Genomic DNA, 16,376 nt, shown 5'->3' on the forward strand with positions numbered 1-16,376 from the left:
TTTTAATTTTTTAAAGTGTTCTATATTTATTAATAATTTTAAGAAAATAAAATATAAAATATAAATTGTTAAATTAATATTAGTAAAATAGTCAATTAGGTATTCCTGTATGAAAATTGCCAATATATTGGAATAGATGAAATTAATGTGTATATAAAGTAAGTATAATTAAGTATAGTATTAACTATAGTAGATTAAAATATATATGTATTATAATAAATTGTATGGTTGATTGAATATCAGTGCAAACAGTGTTTTAGTTAAAGTATTTGATTAAATATATGTAAACAAAATGCGATATATTTGTGCCAAATAGTAAATGTTAGTACATTTGAGTAATCAAAAGACAAGTCTTTTAATGGCAATCACAAGCAAATGTAATGCAAAGCATGTGATCATATGTATGGCAAATGTAATGGTGTATCACTGTATCACTGCATCACTGTATCACATATTACATGAGTGTATATCACAAATCAGCTGTCGATTACTTTTCCTAACGTTTCACTCATTCACTGTTGAGAATCAATACTATGTTTTCGGCTTTTCTTTTCTCTTATTATTTATCTCTTCTCTGATCTCTTCAGCTCTACAACAAAGTAACCAAAAACTAAAACATATATAAATGTCGTTCAAATCATAGTATTTCATATAACTTTGTCTATCTTTTATTTGTACTATTTATTCATTTTCTAAACATACATAAAGACAATATATTATATAAAAAATGAGATTATCTTATATTTGATATAATATTTCTAATTAAATTTACTTGTTTTACTATAATTGTATATTTGCTTTCTTGACACACACACATACACACATACATACATACATACATACATACATACATACATACATACATACATACATACATACATACATACATACATACATACATACATACATACATACATACATACATACATACATACATACATACATACATACATACATACATACATACATACATACATACATACATACATACATACATACATACATACATACATACATACATACATACATACATACATACATACATACATACATACATACATACATACATACATACATACATACATACATACATACATACATACATACATACATACATACATACATACATACATACATACATACATACATACATACATACATACATACATACATACATACATACATACATACATACACAATTAGTAATTTTAATAATTATTTTTGTGTTTATTATATAGTTATCATATAAACTACAATATAATTTATATCAATAGTATCATTTTAGCATAGAGTAAGTAGAATACAAAAGTTAAAGTTTTGAAATCAAAATCTAGTTAAATATTTAAAAAGAGAAGATAAGTGCTAAATAAGCATATATTGATTTAATCTGCAAATATTTGAGAGACAATGAGCACTAAAAAGCAATAAAAGACATATAATGTTAAGTTTAGTCAATACAGGTGTATAACAATTGCGATCAATTCATCCATATATGTATTGCAATCTTATAGATGAGTCTCTGTTACCCTTAACTACAGAAACTCGTCTTTTATTATATGACTGCCTCTACAATGATATATATATATATATATATATATGAGTTGTATGTATATTATAGGGTCTAATCAACAATTGCTTACTTCAAGAATTTACAAAACTTCTTATAGACTGACATATCATATGAATGTTATATTGGCTCTCATTATAACTAATATTTGCAGCAAATTCTATAAAAATAACATCACATAACAAACTTTGATAGACAAACTACAATTAGGTTCACTAATTATTTATGTCTTATTATTGTCCAATAATTCAAATGTAAGTATGTAATTAAATAATAATAATAATAATAATAATAATAATAATAATAATAATAATAATAATAATAATAATAATAATAAGAGGCACAGTGGTGTAGTGGTTAGTGTGTAGGGCTAGTAGAGTAATGGAGAGTAAGATCGTGAGTTCGAGCCCTGATGTGGAAAGCAATTTTTCTGAGAAAAAAAAAATTGTTTTAACTGTGCTTCCCGTCCCTGCCCAACCAACGCTGTTTAGGACGGCCAACTTAAGTAGTATGGGGAAAGCGGGGTGCTAAGTGAGGACGAGTTTCTGCCCGACCCGGGTATCGGTACTTCGGTATCGGTGCCCACCTGGGGGTACCCGCAAGGGTGCTCCCACCCGGGGGTGCCTGTAAAAAGGTGCCCCCACCCCGAAGGGACGTCCGCAAGGATGTCCCTTCACCCTTCGAGTAGTTACTCGTCCTCACACGCAATGGCCACTTTTGTTTCAAAAAAATAAAAATAAAAATCCTATTTCAACAAACACATGTTAGTGGTGAGAAATGGGTGGCAATAGACACATGTTAGTGTTGAGCTTTCTCTAGGGACCGGGACCCCGTAAAAAGGCCACAAAATATATAAATATGATTACACGTAGTCGTAGGAATAACGGGGGGTGTTCGGGAGGTACCCTCTCAAATAAATCCCGCGTTCAGCAGGTAGGCATTGACTGCTGTTCGTTAAGTATGCATCATATCCCACGCAGTGATGTGCTATGCGGGCAAAGCTGTGATGTAATGCGACCGCAGACTAGTCAACAAAATCAGACTAACCTCCAAAATGTTTCAGTTCAAGCTGGTTCTCAGCAACAACTGACCAATTTGGTTGACAAATCGCAAAAGCGCATGAGATGGACACATGAGATGAATACCTTGATAATGCGCGAATACTACAGATCAACTCGACTCGAAACAAATATGACTGATTACAGAAACCAAATATACTTAGCATTCAAACAAAAATATCCAGAACTAAATGTAACGGAACAAAGAATTGCAGACCAACGGCGATTCTTAGCAAAGAATAATAAAATATCCCCGATTGAATTACAAGAAATCAAACAACAAGTGGCACATGAACTATCATTAAATGAAACAACTGAATTAAATACCACAGTAGAAGTAGTGCCAGAAATAGAAGAGACACCTACAACAACAGATAACATAAACAATACAAATGATGAAATAAAAAGAATAAGAGCAGAAAATGAACTAAAAACATCTTTAGAACAATATAAAGACTTTGAAATAGAATTCAGACCTAAATTACCAAAAATAAGAAGTGGCATTAAAACAAGATCTACTATAATAACGATAAATGATATACTTAAAGATTACATCGAAGAAAATATGTCGTTGAGCGCAATTAATACAATAACGTATTGTGCAGCAGTAGCAGTATCGAGACTCTTAGGCTACAAAATAGAACACATGTCTACAACAAAACCAAATCAAGAAAATGTAATACCTAAATGGCAAAAGCGAATAGAGACACGGATAGAAGGGAAAAGAAAAATAATTGGAAGAATAACGCAAGTGTTAAATGGAATCAAATCAAAAAGACTTAACCAATCATTAAAAGATATATACCGATCATTACAGACAAAACCTGGAAAACCTGAATTTGAATCCATAATCCGAAATTACAACGACACATTAAAACAAACAGTTCAAGCACTATCACAAAGAATTAGAAGATATAAAATACAAAGCGAAAGACGAAAACAAAATACAATGTTTTATAATAACGAAAAAATGTTCTATAGAAATCAAAATAAAATAAATTCAAGCAATAATAACAATACACCACAAATAGATGAAATAGAAAACTACTGGAAAGAAATCTGGAGTAACCCAAAGGAATATAAAGAATCTAATTGGATAAATGATATTGAAGATGAAAATAAAGAAATACCACATATGACTTCAGTAAATATAATTAAAGATGACTTAACCGAAGCCCTCAATAAATCCCACAATTGGAAAAGCCCAGGACAAGACAAAATACAAAACTTCTGGTATAAACACTTTACAACAGTTCATCAACCAATGGCAATAGCAATGAATAAAATAATACAAACAGGACAAACCGATGACTTCCTCACTTCCGGAATAACATATCTACTCCCAAAAACAGAAAATACATCAGATCCCAGTAAATATAGACCAATCACTTGCCTAACAACAATGTATAAAATCCTAACATCCATAATATCAACAAAAATATATAATCATTTAAGCAACAACAACATAATAGCTGAAGAACAAAAAGGCTGTATAAAACACTCAATGGGCTGTAAAGAGCAATTAACAATAGACAATATCATAACAATAAGAGCTCGTCAAAAACATAGAAATCTTGAAATGGCATACATAGACTATAAGAAAGCATTCGATTCAGTCCCTCATAAATGGTTATTAAGAGTGTTAAAACTATATAAAATTGACAACACATTGATAAACACATTAGAAAATATGATGAAAAAATGGAATACTAAATTGTGTGTCAATACAAATAATGGAACAAAAATAAGTACAGAAATCAAAATAAATAGAGGAATATTTCAAGGAGATTCACTCAGTCCTCTGTGGTTCTGCTTAGCTATAAACCCACTGTCATCACTACTTAAAAAGCTAAAAGGCGTAAATCTAAAATCAAGTGATACAAAATATAATCTAACACATCTACTATATATGGACGACTTAAAACTATACGCCGAAAAAGAATCTGATTTAAATGCAATGCTAAAAACAACAGAAACTTTCTCCAATGATATAAATATGGAATTCGGATTAGATAAATGTGCTATAATGAAACTGAAAAGAGGAGTCTATTCTGAAAGAAATCAATACGAAACTGATAACGGATATATAAAGGCACTAGAAAATGGAGATATATATAAGTATTTAGGAATTAAGCAAATGCATAAATCTAAAATGACAGAAGTTAAAGAAGAAATAAAGAAAACATTAAACCAAAGAATAATAAAAATACTAAAATCTCAACTAAACTCAAACAACAAATTCAAAGCCATAAACACTTGGGCTATACCTGTACTGACATACTCGTTCGGAATAATAAAATGGAGTAAAACAGAACTTGAGACCATTGAAAGACATATAAGGCGACAACTTACAATGTTTGGACTACACCACCCTAGAAGTTCTGTAGCACGACTGTGTGTTAGTAGAAAGCATGGGGGTAGAGGGTTACTAAACATTGTAAGCCTTGAAGCCAAACAGCGAGAATTGCTGAGAAAATACCATCAACAAAAATGCAATGTCTCAGAGCTCCACAAAATAACATCAACACTTGATTACAACTACACACCTCTAAATCTCAGCAATAATGAACATCAAATAGAAATACAAAATGAAAAAGAGAGGATTAACACATGGGCCTCAAAAGAACTCCACGGTAGATACAGGGCAGAACTCAACCAAACACACGTAGACGAAGAAATGTCTACAAAATGGTTGAAGTACGCCGGTCTTCATGGAGAGACAGAGGGGTTCATGATGGCAATACAAGATCGAGTGATTCCGACACGAAACCATCAGAAATACATCCAAAAGCTAAATATACCAACAGACAAGTGCAGGATGTGTCATATGGAGTCCGAAACAATAGAACATATACTAAACGGGTGTAAAGTACTCACAAACACCGAGTACCTAAGCCGTCACAACCAAGTAGCCAAAATCATACATCAGGAATTGGCAATAAGATTCGGACTAATCAAAGAACCATTACCATACTATAGATACGAACCACAAAGTGTAATGGAAAGCAACAGAGCCAAGCTCTACTGGGATAAAGAAATAAGAACAGATAAGACTGTGGCCCACAACCGCCCAGATATAGTACTAGTAGACAAACATCAAGATAAGGCATACATAATAGACATAGCGGTCCCACTAACACACAAACTACAGGACACGCATAGTGAGAAACGCCGAAAATATACAGACTTGGCCTATGAGATCAATAAGATGTGGCGCATTAAGAAAGTTGAAATCATACCTATAATCCTGTCATCAATGGCCGTAATACCGAAAAATCTGGCCCTAAGTTTGGAATCACTGGAAATCAGAAAAACTAAGATCTATGAAATGCAAAAAGCAGTGATACTTCAGAGTTGTAGAACAGTCAGAAAAGTACTAGACTTGAGTTGAGTCTAACCAGTCGTGTCTCTGCCACCAAAAGTGGCCGACACAACTGTGATCACACCGGAACAACCGTGATATACAAAAATAATAATAATAATAATAATAATAAATTTTTAAGTTTATTTATAAATATTAATAAGGTTTTATCAACAACAAAAACTTTAAATTTACTGCTAATCAAACAGTAAAAAGTTATTTAAACTTTATTATTTTTTAGAGTTATTTATTAGATACTCAATGAAAAAGTAAAAGTTTACAAATAAATTTAATGTTATGACAGTTATGCAATTAAACGCAATGGATTTAACAAATATGTATTGATGTGTTGTACGACTAACGTGAGTAAGATTAAAGAATTTTGAAACCAAAATAATGGTGAAAACGAAATTATGTTCAAATAGATAAACACCAATGATGTCCAACAATTTTGTTGACAATAAAAAACATTGAAAGGGGAGATGAATAGTATTAGAGGGGAATAGAGAGGGAAATAAATAGATAGAAATGATGAGGAAAATCCCTTTAGGAACCATCAGGTAATTGGAAAATGAAGCCCACAGTCGGCCAATACATAAGCAACAAAATAATGCAAAAACAGTGAATCGAGAGATAGGGGGGATTAAAACACATGAGAGCACTGATAGAAATACGACATATGGAGGGATCAGTTATTATTGATGCTGTTATTATTGATGTGATGGCTGTGCCAATACAGTACTTGCATTACTGTTTCTGTTAGTAATACTGGCGGTCGAGTGCTTGCAGTTCACTGTTTTCAAACAAAGATGTTTTACTCTAAAAAAAGATCAATAAGTATGAGATAAAAGAAAAGCAAATTAATACTATCTTTATATGTATTTCTTATCATCACATCATGTATTTCTTATATGTTATTACAATAATTTATATATACTGTATATACACAGTATATATAACAATATTTATATAAATAATATATATCACTCAATATTGGGTGATACGTATTTTGCTTATTATATACTTTACCTTATATTATGTAAGAGATACACAATAAGATGTCATCAAAATCTTATAAAATAGATGATAGTATCGTATCATGCATTTACATATAGATAGATATTGTTATGGCTATATATTTACTTATATTTATGTTACTTATATAACTAAAATATAAATTTTTCAATAATATCTCTCATATGACACCTAACTTGCATTTATTAACTTAATTTAAGTTTTTAAATATTAATTAAAATAAAATATTGTATAAATTTTGATTAAGCAATTAATTTGAGCTTTGTAGTTAATAATATTATCATAACTTATATTTTATGAATGAATAAGTAAATTGTGAGAATTATTTAGTTAATTATATAAAGTTCTTTAGTATTATACGGTATATCAATAGTAACAGACAGTAATTTTCTGTATGCATTCAAAACAATTTATTTATAAAATTTTAAATAATGTTGAGTTACATTTTAAAATTAAAAATTACATTTATATTTGATGAATCATCATATTTATGTTGATTACATTGTTATTTACATAATATTCTGTTTATACATATAAGCATAAATTATTTGGGAAGTTTGTGTAATTTTATGGATACACATTAGCAACATATAAATAAAATCCTATTTATTATATATTTTTATCAAATAACACAATAAAAAAAATATTTATCACACGTTAAAAGTATTATTCATTTTTATTTTCAATGTTTAGAGCAAAAAAAAAGCTTTGCATAACAGCCTTTCGTATAACTGTTTTGATAAACAAACCTTTGTTAGGGAGAAAAAATAGACCCAAAATGGGGGTAACATTGAAGGGTGTTTTAGACAACAATTATGAAATAAGCGCCAGACTTATCAATGTTTGGTTTTTAATGCTATGATGTGTGTGTGTGTGTGTGTGTGTGTGTGTGTGTGCAAGAGAGAGAGAGAGAGAGAGAGAGAGAGAGAGAGAGAGAGAGAAAGTCTGAAAATAATAATAAATATAATGCATCAACCAATCAAGGGATAAAAATTTATCAGCTCTCTCTCTCTCTCTCTCTCTCTCACTCACTCACTCACTCACTCACTCACTCACTCACTCACTCACTCACTCACTCTCACACACAAACACTGACAATATAACTGCATAAATAGTGACCAAAGTTGTGCTCACACTTAAAAATATATGGTATACTTACAGTATATGTTTATAACAGTTGTTTGGAATGTAGGGAACGGTATGTTTATTAGAAGTTTAGGTCCAGTTATATACCGGTTCTCTGTTATATTACTCGACTATATTTTACATCTGTCACAGTTTACGATGTTTTAGTTGTATTTTCTGTGTTTTGTAACATATTTTCAATTTATTAATATATTCGCTCCAATGAACTGATTGGTGATTGCTTTCAAAATAATAAATATATTTTATGACATTTACTAAAAGCAAATACTATTTATTTGAATATTCAATATCTCATAACATTAGTAACAAATGATTTCAACTCAAAACTATAATATATTTTATATTTCAGTTTTTTTGATAAACAAAATAAAGCACTGTTTTTAGTATCAAAAATATAGATTAACTCCAGTTTTTACTTACTTGATATATACTGTAGTAAAGATTTAACCAAATATTAGATTATTTATATGCATTGCTTTCATTACTTTCCTTTGACTTACCTTTTATGTTATCTAATATTTTTATATAATAAAATCTTATAATGAATTATCATTGATATTCACTGTTTTCACATTAATATTTTCTTTAATATTACACTTGTAAATAAAAATAAAAAATCTTATATTTTAATTTATTTTAATTTATAACTTAATTTTACATTACGGGTAGTTTCTATTTACCTAAATGTATTAATCACATTACTAATCCACTGCCATTTATTCTATGTATTATATTATATATATATATATATAAATTATTTCTGAATTTTAATTAGTTTTAAGTAAGTGCTAAAAATATGTATTTTATTTTGCATTCCTGTCCTACTTTGGTACCACAATATGTCAATCAACTGCAACTCAATAATCCTATTGGACTCAAATACACATTAATATAATACTAGTTACATATAATGAAATAAAGTATTTATCGCATAAATATCATTTGAAACCTTAACTAAAAGATAAATATTGATTGAAATGCGAGAATTGTTTTTCTATTGAATTATTCACTAATTATTTTAACAATTTACAATAAGTTATTTATACAATACGTTTAAAACATATCCTTAAACTGTTAATTATAATTTTGTAAATTGTTAAAGTTTATTATAATTACGTTACCCTTTTAATTCAAACAATTGACTGATTTATCACTTAGAGATTGACATTAAATATATTATTTATTAAGTTTAATAAGTATTTATAATAATTTTTTCTGACGTTTAATCTTTTTATAACACATTTTGATTTCAGATTGAAATTGATTTTTATCCTATAATTAAAGTTATATGCTTTATTATTTTAAAAAAAGTTAATGTAAAATAATATTAGCATACTAAAATACACTATTATATAACAATTAAGTATAACGTAATTTTATTTAAATAAATAAATAATGCCAAATTTATTATCAACTAAAAATTTATTTTTATTTTTATATCAATATTAATTAAATACTTAAAATTGTATTAAACATCACATAATTGAGGCCTTTTTGGCACTTCTGTTGCCTCAACGAGAGGTATAACACTATTTACAGTATAATAAAAAGGCCAACAATTAGTGAATTTATGTATTGTGTACATACATTATATGAAATTTTATGTGTTTCATAATATCTGCATTTATAATTATTTTCAATTATATATATATAATAATATTATATAATAATATAAATTATGTAAACTTAAAATAATTATTGTTTTATATTGTTTAAAACCTCTAAAATTGCTACAAAAAGGCTGTAAGAGAATTGACACTGTTTTCAATGAGATAGTAGTGTTATGTATGGTATGTATTTATATATGTATTGGGAGGGAACTGGTGGTTGATATAGAAAAATGAATTAATTGGTAGTCAACTGAGGCTATCATTCAAAGTTACGGCTGACAAGTAAACCTCATCACCTTTAATATTATGTACAATAATTGGGCCCTTCGTGTAGGTGAAAGGCACCCGTCAACAGTATAAATGTATTACAATTACAAACAATTTTATCAATGATTGTGTCCACAGTTGATAACCAACCAAAACAAGCAAAACACAAATTTCTTAATTATACACTGTATATAACACTGTATTTTTGTTACTCTCTTGTCTCAATTGATTATGAATTTGACATCAACTTTACGATAATTTTTCTATACATAACTATAACTTTTATTAACAAAAGTCGTTACACATGGTTTGGCCTAAAAAATGTTACAATAAATATCACCCATAGATCGGCCTTAAGCCATATTAACGACTTTATTATTGGAGTGCATATTGTTTACAGAAATATTAATTAAAATTAATTTCAAACAGTTAAACATAAATCAAAATTATTTAACAAATCGCTTATCACATCACACGAGACAATTATATTGCTGTTTAGTTTATTTAATATCATTTAAGACCAATCATAGGACTTATTATAAAAAAGTATGACAACACATTAAAAGCTTTATCAATGGTTTACATTACTATATGTATTGTATAAAAATAACTCCTTATGTATATTTAAACCATTGATAAAACTTTTATATGATAATATAAGTATTGTGGCTTATAATATAACCTGAGATAGTATAAGATAGTAAATAATAGACTTGCAAATAGAGGCATAGTTTGGTCAGCAATATCTCCTCCTATCCATTGTATTCACTAATTAATTGATTCATTACATTACAGTATATGCTGTCAAATAAAACTTTTTTCTAATGATTTACTCATTTAATTCATAGCAAACACTCATGACTTATATGTCTCGCTAAAAGTGATAAGCGGTTTTTGAAAACTACTAAAATAAAAGTACAATTTAATTAATTACATTTGTATTTGACTTTACATTAATAAACAAAGTTCACAAATGTTTTTCACAATATTTAATAATTTATTTTGTTTGATGAGTGTTATTAAAATTTATAAATCATTAATCAAGTCTCGGCACTCGTTTTAAAATATAAATTGAAATATAACTTGATAAATGATTTTAATTTTTAATATTTACACTCAATATTTATATTTTAAAATATTTATTGTAATAATTTTGACAAATTTGAGACATAAGCAAACATTTATAATAAGAGTTTATTAACTCTTATAATTTAAAAATAATTATGAATACCTTAAATGATAAATACTTTTTATGTTTGTATTGTAGAGCCATTTGAGAGACAATAGAGTTGTTTAAAAAGGAATGGGAGTTGTAATGTCGTTCAGCAATGGGTTCGCCTATTTTCATACATTCAATAGTCTATGATATACTGTACTGTATAGTAAATTTATGTATAAATATGTTTGACTTTGTTTTTTAGTATTTATTGTAAAAAAATATCCAATAGTTTTATGTGTAAACTAATAAAACACTCAATGAGACATAAATTAGTAAACATTTTGAGATAACTGATGATCTAAAACACACCCTTTTTTGGCAATGATTTTCTTCAACCCTTTTACAGAAATTTTGCATTTGTTGGACAGTTATCTATTGGAAGTGTTGTCTGACATATTGTCAATAGATATACAATTTATGTCCACATTTCTGTTTTTATAGAAATGAAAATATTAAGCATTTCTGACAGCTTTGGACCCGTTTTTTGACATTATTAGCAAATGCTGCCAGTCTTGAGCCGACCGGCCTTTGCTTATATGGATGTACTCATGATTTAATGGTGTGATTGGTGTAACTATAATGCTAAGCAATACTAGAAGTTGTATATATATATATTAGATATACTTTATATAAGTTATATATCAGGGGAATGTTATGCAATATGTGTGCCAACTCAGCAAAATGATATAAGACTCGATCGATCACATCATTGGCCATAAACTTCGCAATTAATGTCAAAAAGTTATTTCAAATGTAATAAAACTTAATTTTGTTTTATACACAAAATTCACAGAATTTGCCCAAAAATCAAATCAAATTATATCTTCATTGCTTTAGAGATACTATTTGTCATTTACTTGAATCTTATAATTTGTTTTGTTAATATAATTATAAAATTATAATTATAAGTAATAATAAATAAATAAAAACAAATAATAATTGCCATAAAATAATAATTTAATATAAAATAAAAATAATTCATACAAAATAATAAATATAATAATTAAAACTTATAAAAATAAATTGATACTTTATAATAATTCAATGTAAAATAAATTATCATTATTGAAGAAAACAATATTTACAAATAAACAACACAATTTCAATGCTACGTTAATGTTAAAATAATATAATCAATAAATTAAAATAACAATTTATGTTATGTGCAAACAAAATTGCACTCAAAATATTTTCATAATACTTTGCAAATTTATATAATAATAAAATTCATTTTTTAAAGTTAAAAACTATTGATTAATGTATGTAAAAATATTTATAACGTTACATAATACTAATGATAAATGATTTATGACAAAAAATATTAAAAATAAAATTATATAATAATAAATACAATATAAATTATATATTAAATTAATATTATTAATATATACTTGCCATACGATTTGCTGCTAATTGTTTAATAATATTCATTTATATATACTTTGGCCTTACATATAAAACAATCAAAAATCTAATTTATTTAACGAAAAATATATAATTTTACAATAGGACTAGTTATATATAAATTATAATTTTAATAACATAGATAAACTTTATGTATAAATAAATGATATTATATTAATATTATTGATGCATTTACTTAAAAATTTGATTTAGATATTTAATCTAAATTTATGTAAAACATAAAATTCAATTATAAGATGAACTAAAATAACAAAACTTTTTTTATAATATTTAAGTTAAACTGATTTCTGCTAAGTAAATAATATATATATATATATATATATATTAAAATTTACGTTAAAATAAAAGCAAACAATATACAAGTTTTATTAGCAAATATATGTATTATTTAATATGCTTCATATAATTTCTGCAAAATAAGATTTTGCTTTTGATTTGAAGAAAAATTGCTAATAAATAATATGTTGTAACTGTTGTGTAGATTTGGTTTTTAACAAAATTAAGTTTTTGAAGGACCGACAGTACAAATAGGGTGTGTCTCAAGTCATCATTTACCTAAAAATGTAGTTTTTTATAAATGTTTTTCTATTGCTTTTCTATATAATAATCATTGAAAATATTTGCACAAAAAGCAAAAAAAAAAACAAAGCGCAACATATTATTATATTCATTGAAAGTGTTTGTTTCTGTTATTATATTTGTATTTAATTTATGTTTAGCAAAATATATATAAAAACAATATAATTTACCTAAAAAGCAATTTATTATTTTTTGCATACTTTATGAGATTTTGATCAAATTATTAATTAAAAATTTTATCTTTAAATTTTGATAAATTATAGTTATTTAAATGCATATTAAGATTTAGTCTTATAAATTTTAAGATTTTGTTTTTTTTGAGACAATGTACTGTAAAATATATTGTATTAACAATATAGTAAAAATACAGTATATTGAAGTATGAAAATTAGAGTAATTTAAATGATAAATAAATAAAAAACAATAATCATATTAGAAAATCTAGTTATATATCAAATATATGAGATGTGAGTAGTGACCACATAAGCCATTGATTAGCAATAGTGATAGAGAGTTAGTATTTGAGAAAATGATGGTTAGGAGCAGTAGTTGTGAACAAATAGACATTTATTTATAAAGAGAAAGAAAAAGTTGGAGAGTATTGATGAGGAGATGCTTTGGGCTCAAATCAAAAGCAAAAAATAGTATAACTCATCCATACATTTATCCATATATACAGTCATTTATTTCATATAGAAATATATTTTTCATATATTTCATGTTTAATACAATCCAAATAACAGATCAAATAATTGGGGAAAAAGCAGACAAAACTTGAGTCCAGTCATAGGATCCGACATTATTTATGACCCAATTTAGAGACAACATAACAGAGCCAAACATTAAGTGTGTGTTGTATTAGGTTATGAGTCCAAAGCACACACACATTACATATCATAAGGCTATTCCTCAATACAATGGTGAATACGGCACACACACGATGGACATAGAGGAGGAACGGCGGATATATTGCCTAAAAGCAGACAAGCGTTTGCCTATTATTTGTGTAATACTTGCAATAATTTATGTAATTTTTTGACAAAAGCACACAATTCTCTAAAAAGAGTTTCTCTCTCTCTCTCTCTCTCTCTCTCTCTCTCTCTCTCTCTCTCTCTCTCTCATATTCCTCTATACTATTGTCAATGATATTAAATATCTAACTGTCCGACAGTTGAGAGTCTCCCACATCTCCTCCTATTCTCACTTGTCATTTCTGGTCATCGCAATAACGACAATAATTTTATCAAAAACTTGTCATTATTTAACTTATTTTTTCCAATTCAATTAAAATAGATTTTAACTGTTATTGAGTTTCCCTCAGTTTCAAAAAAAAATCTAATTTCCACTTATTAAGTAAATATATTTTGCGAATTTTTCTCTATTATAACTATAATTATATTAAACTAAAAATTGATATATACTTTAAGGTTTTATAAAACAAGCAAATAATGAAATACATATTAACTGTTAATATGAACAATGAGTCCTGTTTTTTAGCTCTTAATGACCACTATTTGAGAGATATGACTCTTACGTTGTGTCCATTCAAATGTAAAGTTTGTAGTATTGACTCAAAAAATCAATTTTATACAAAACAACATAATCTTTGCCTAAAAACATTTATATAATGTTAATGTAAAAATGCTTTTCATTTCTATATATATAGTCAACCAATATTAGTGTAAAAGCAGTCAATAGAGGATTAGGACTTCAACTTTCATTTAGTAAGATATTTACAATACAAAAAAGCTTTTATGTTAACTAAATCTATAACTTTTATATGCAATAAATGACAATCTAATTAAAAATACATTTGTGTTTCATAATTTATAATATTATAATAAAAATTTTATTAGCTTAAAACATTCAAAACTGATATATAAAATATCTTACTTCTAAAATTTAATTTTTTCTATAGACAATGTAAATTAATACTGTAAATTATATAACAAAATATAAATGCATAATTAAAATAAATTTTAAATTATTGATAATATAATAAATGGAAGAATACAATTAATGTTAAATATAATACTTAATAGTAAATCAAATTTAATTAGTTTAATATTTCACGTCGTTTACAAATAAAACATATTATTAAAGATTTCATTGCGAAACCCTATGTTACTTATTAATGATTTAAGTATTAGAGATTCGTGTTTAACAGTTATATTGGAAATAAATAATATTGTTGTATAAAATCAAGTTTTTTAAAAATAGCAAAATATTGAAATATATATATATATATATATTAAATTTTAGATAAATTTATTATCTTATTTAATATTTATATAACTATTATTTTTTCTAAAAATATTAAACTTTTGAGTGTATAAAACATTTCTAAAAAAGCAGTAAAAATGTTAACTAAATTTTAAATATATTAAATGGTAATCCAAAATTGGAAATAAAACTACAATAAAACTTTTTAAAGTGAGTCATTCACATTTATTTTATTTTATTATGATTTCTCTTATCCCCAAAATTTTTAAATTTATTGTTTAGTATTTTCCAATATAATACAGATTTTCAACATTTTTGTAACAAATGAAAAAACGAAAAAAGTTTGTTATATATGTTTGGATGTCATATGACTGCAGTCTATTGATATTAATATTAAAAAACTAATATATTGTCGTTTGAGTGGAAATTAGGAAACTCTGACCCAATAGCTATTCTGTCTGTGCTTTTGTGTTGACTGTTAGGCAAAGCAATAATACAGTGTATTAACAATAGTTTGATTTGAAACGACTAAATATACTAAAATTAAACAAAACAAAACTCGATTGTATCATATAATGCAAATAAACAATTATTCATTAAGTAAAGTTTAATTTTAAAAATATTAAATTTGTCTATATTAGAAATTTTTGGAAAAATATTTTTATAATTAAAAAGTTAGTTATTATTATTATTATTATTAAAAAGTACTGTATAAATATAACACCATTTATAAGTTATAAAAGATATAAATAGCATTATTAAATACTAAATAATTAAATATTAAAATAATAAAATAGAAATTATGAGAAAGTAATGGATGGAGAGTATAAAACATAAGACATTGAAAATAGTATTTAAAACAATAATAATGAATAAATGGTTTTTA

The sequence above is a fragment of the Oppia nitens genome, unplaced genomic scaffold, assembly GCF_028296485.1.
Source record: "Oppia nitens isolate AA-2021 unplaced genomic scaffold, nextdenovo-longstitch-racon4-pilon3 scaffold4_pilon_pilon_pilon, whole genome shotgun sequence".
Classification (NCBI taxonomy): Eukaryota; Metazoa; Arthropoda; class Arachnida; order Sarcoptiformes; family Oppiidae; genus Oppia; species Oppia nitens.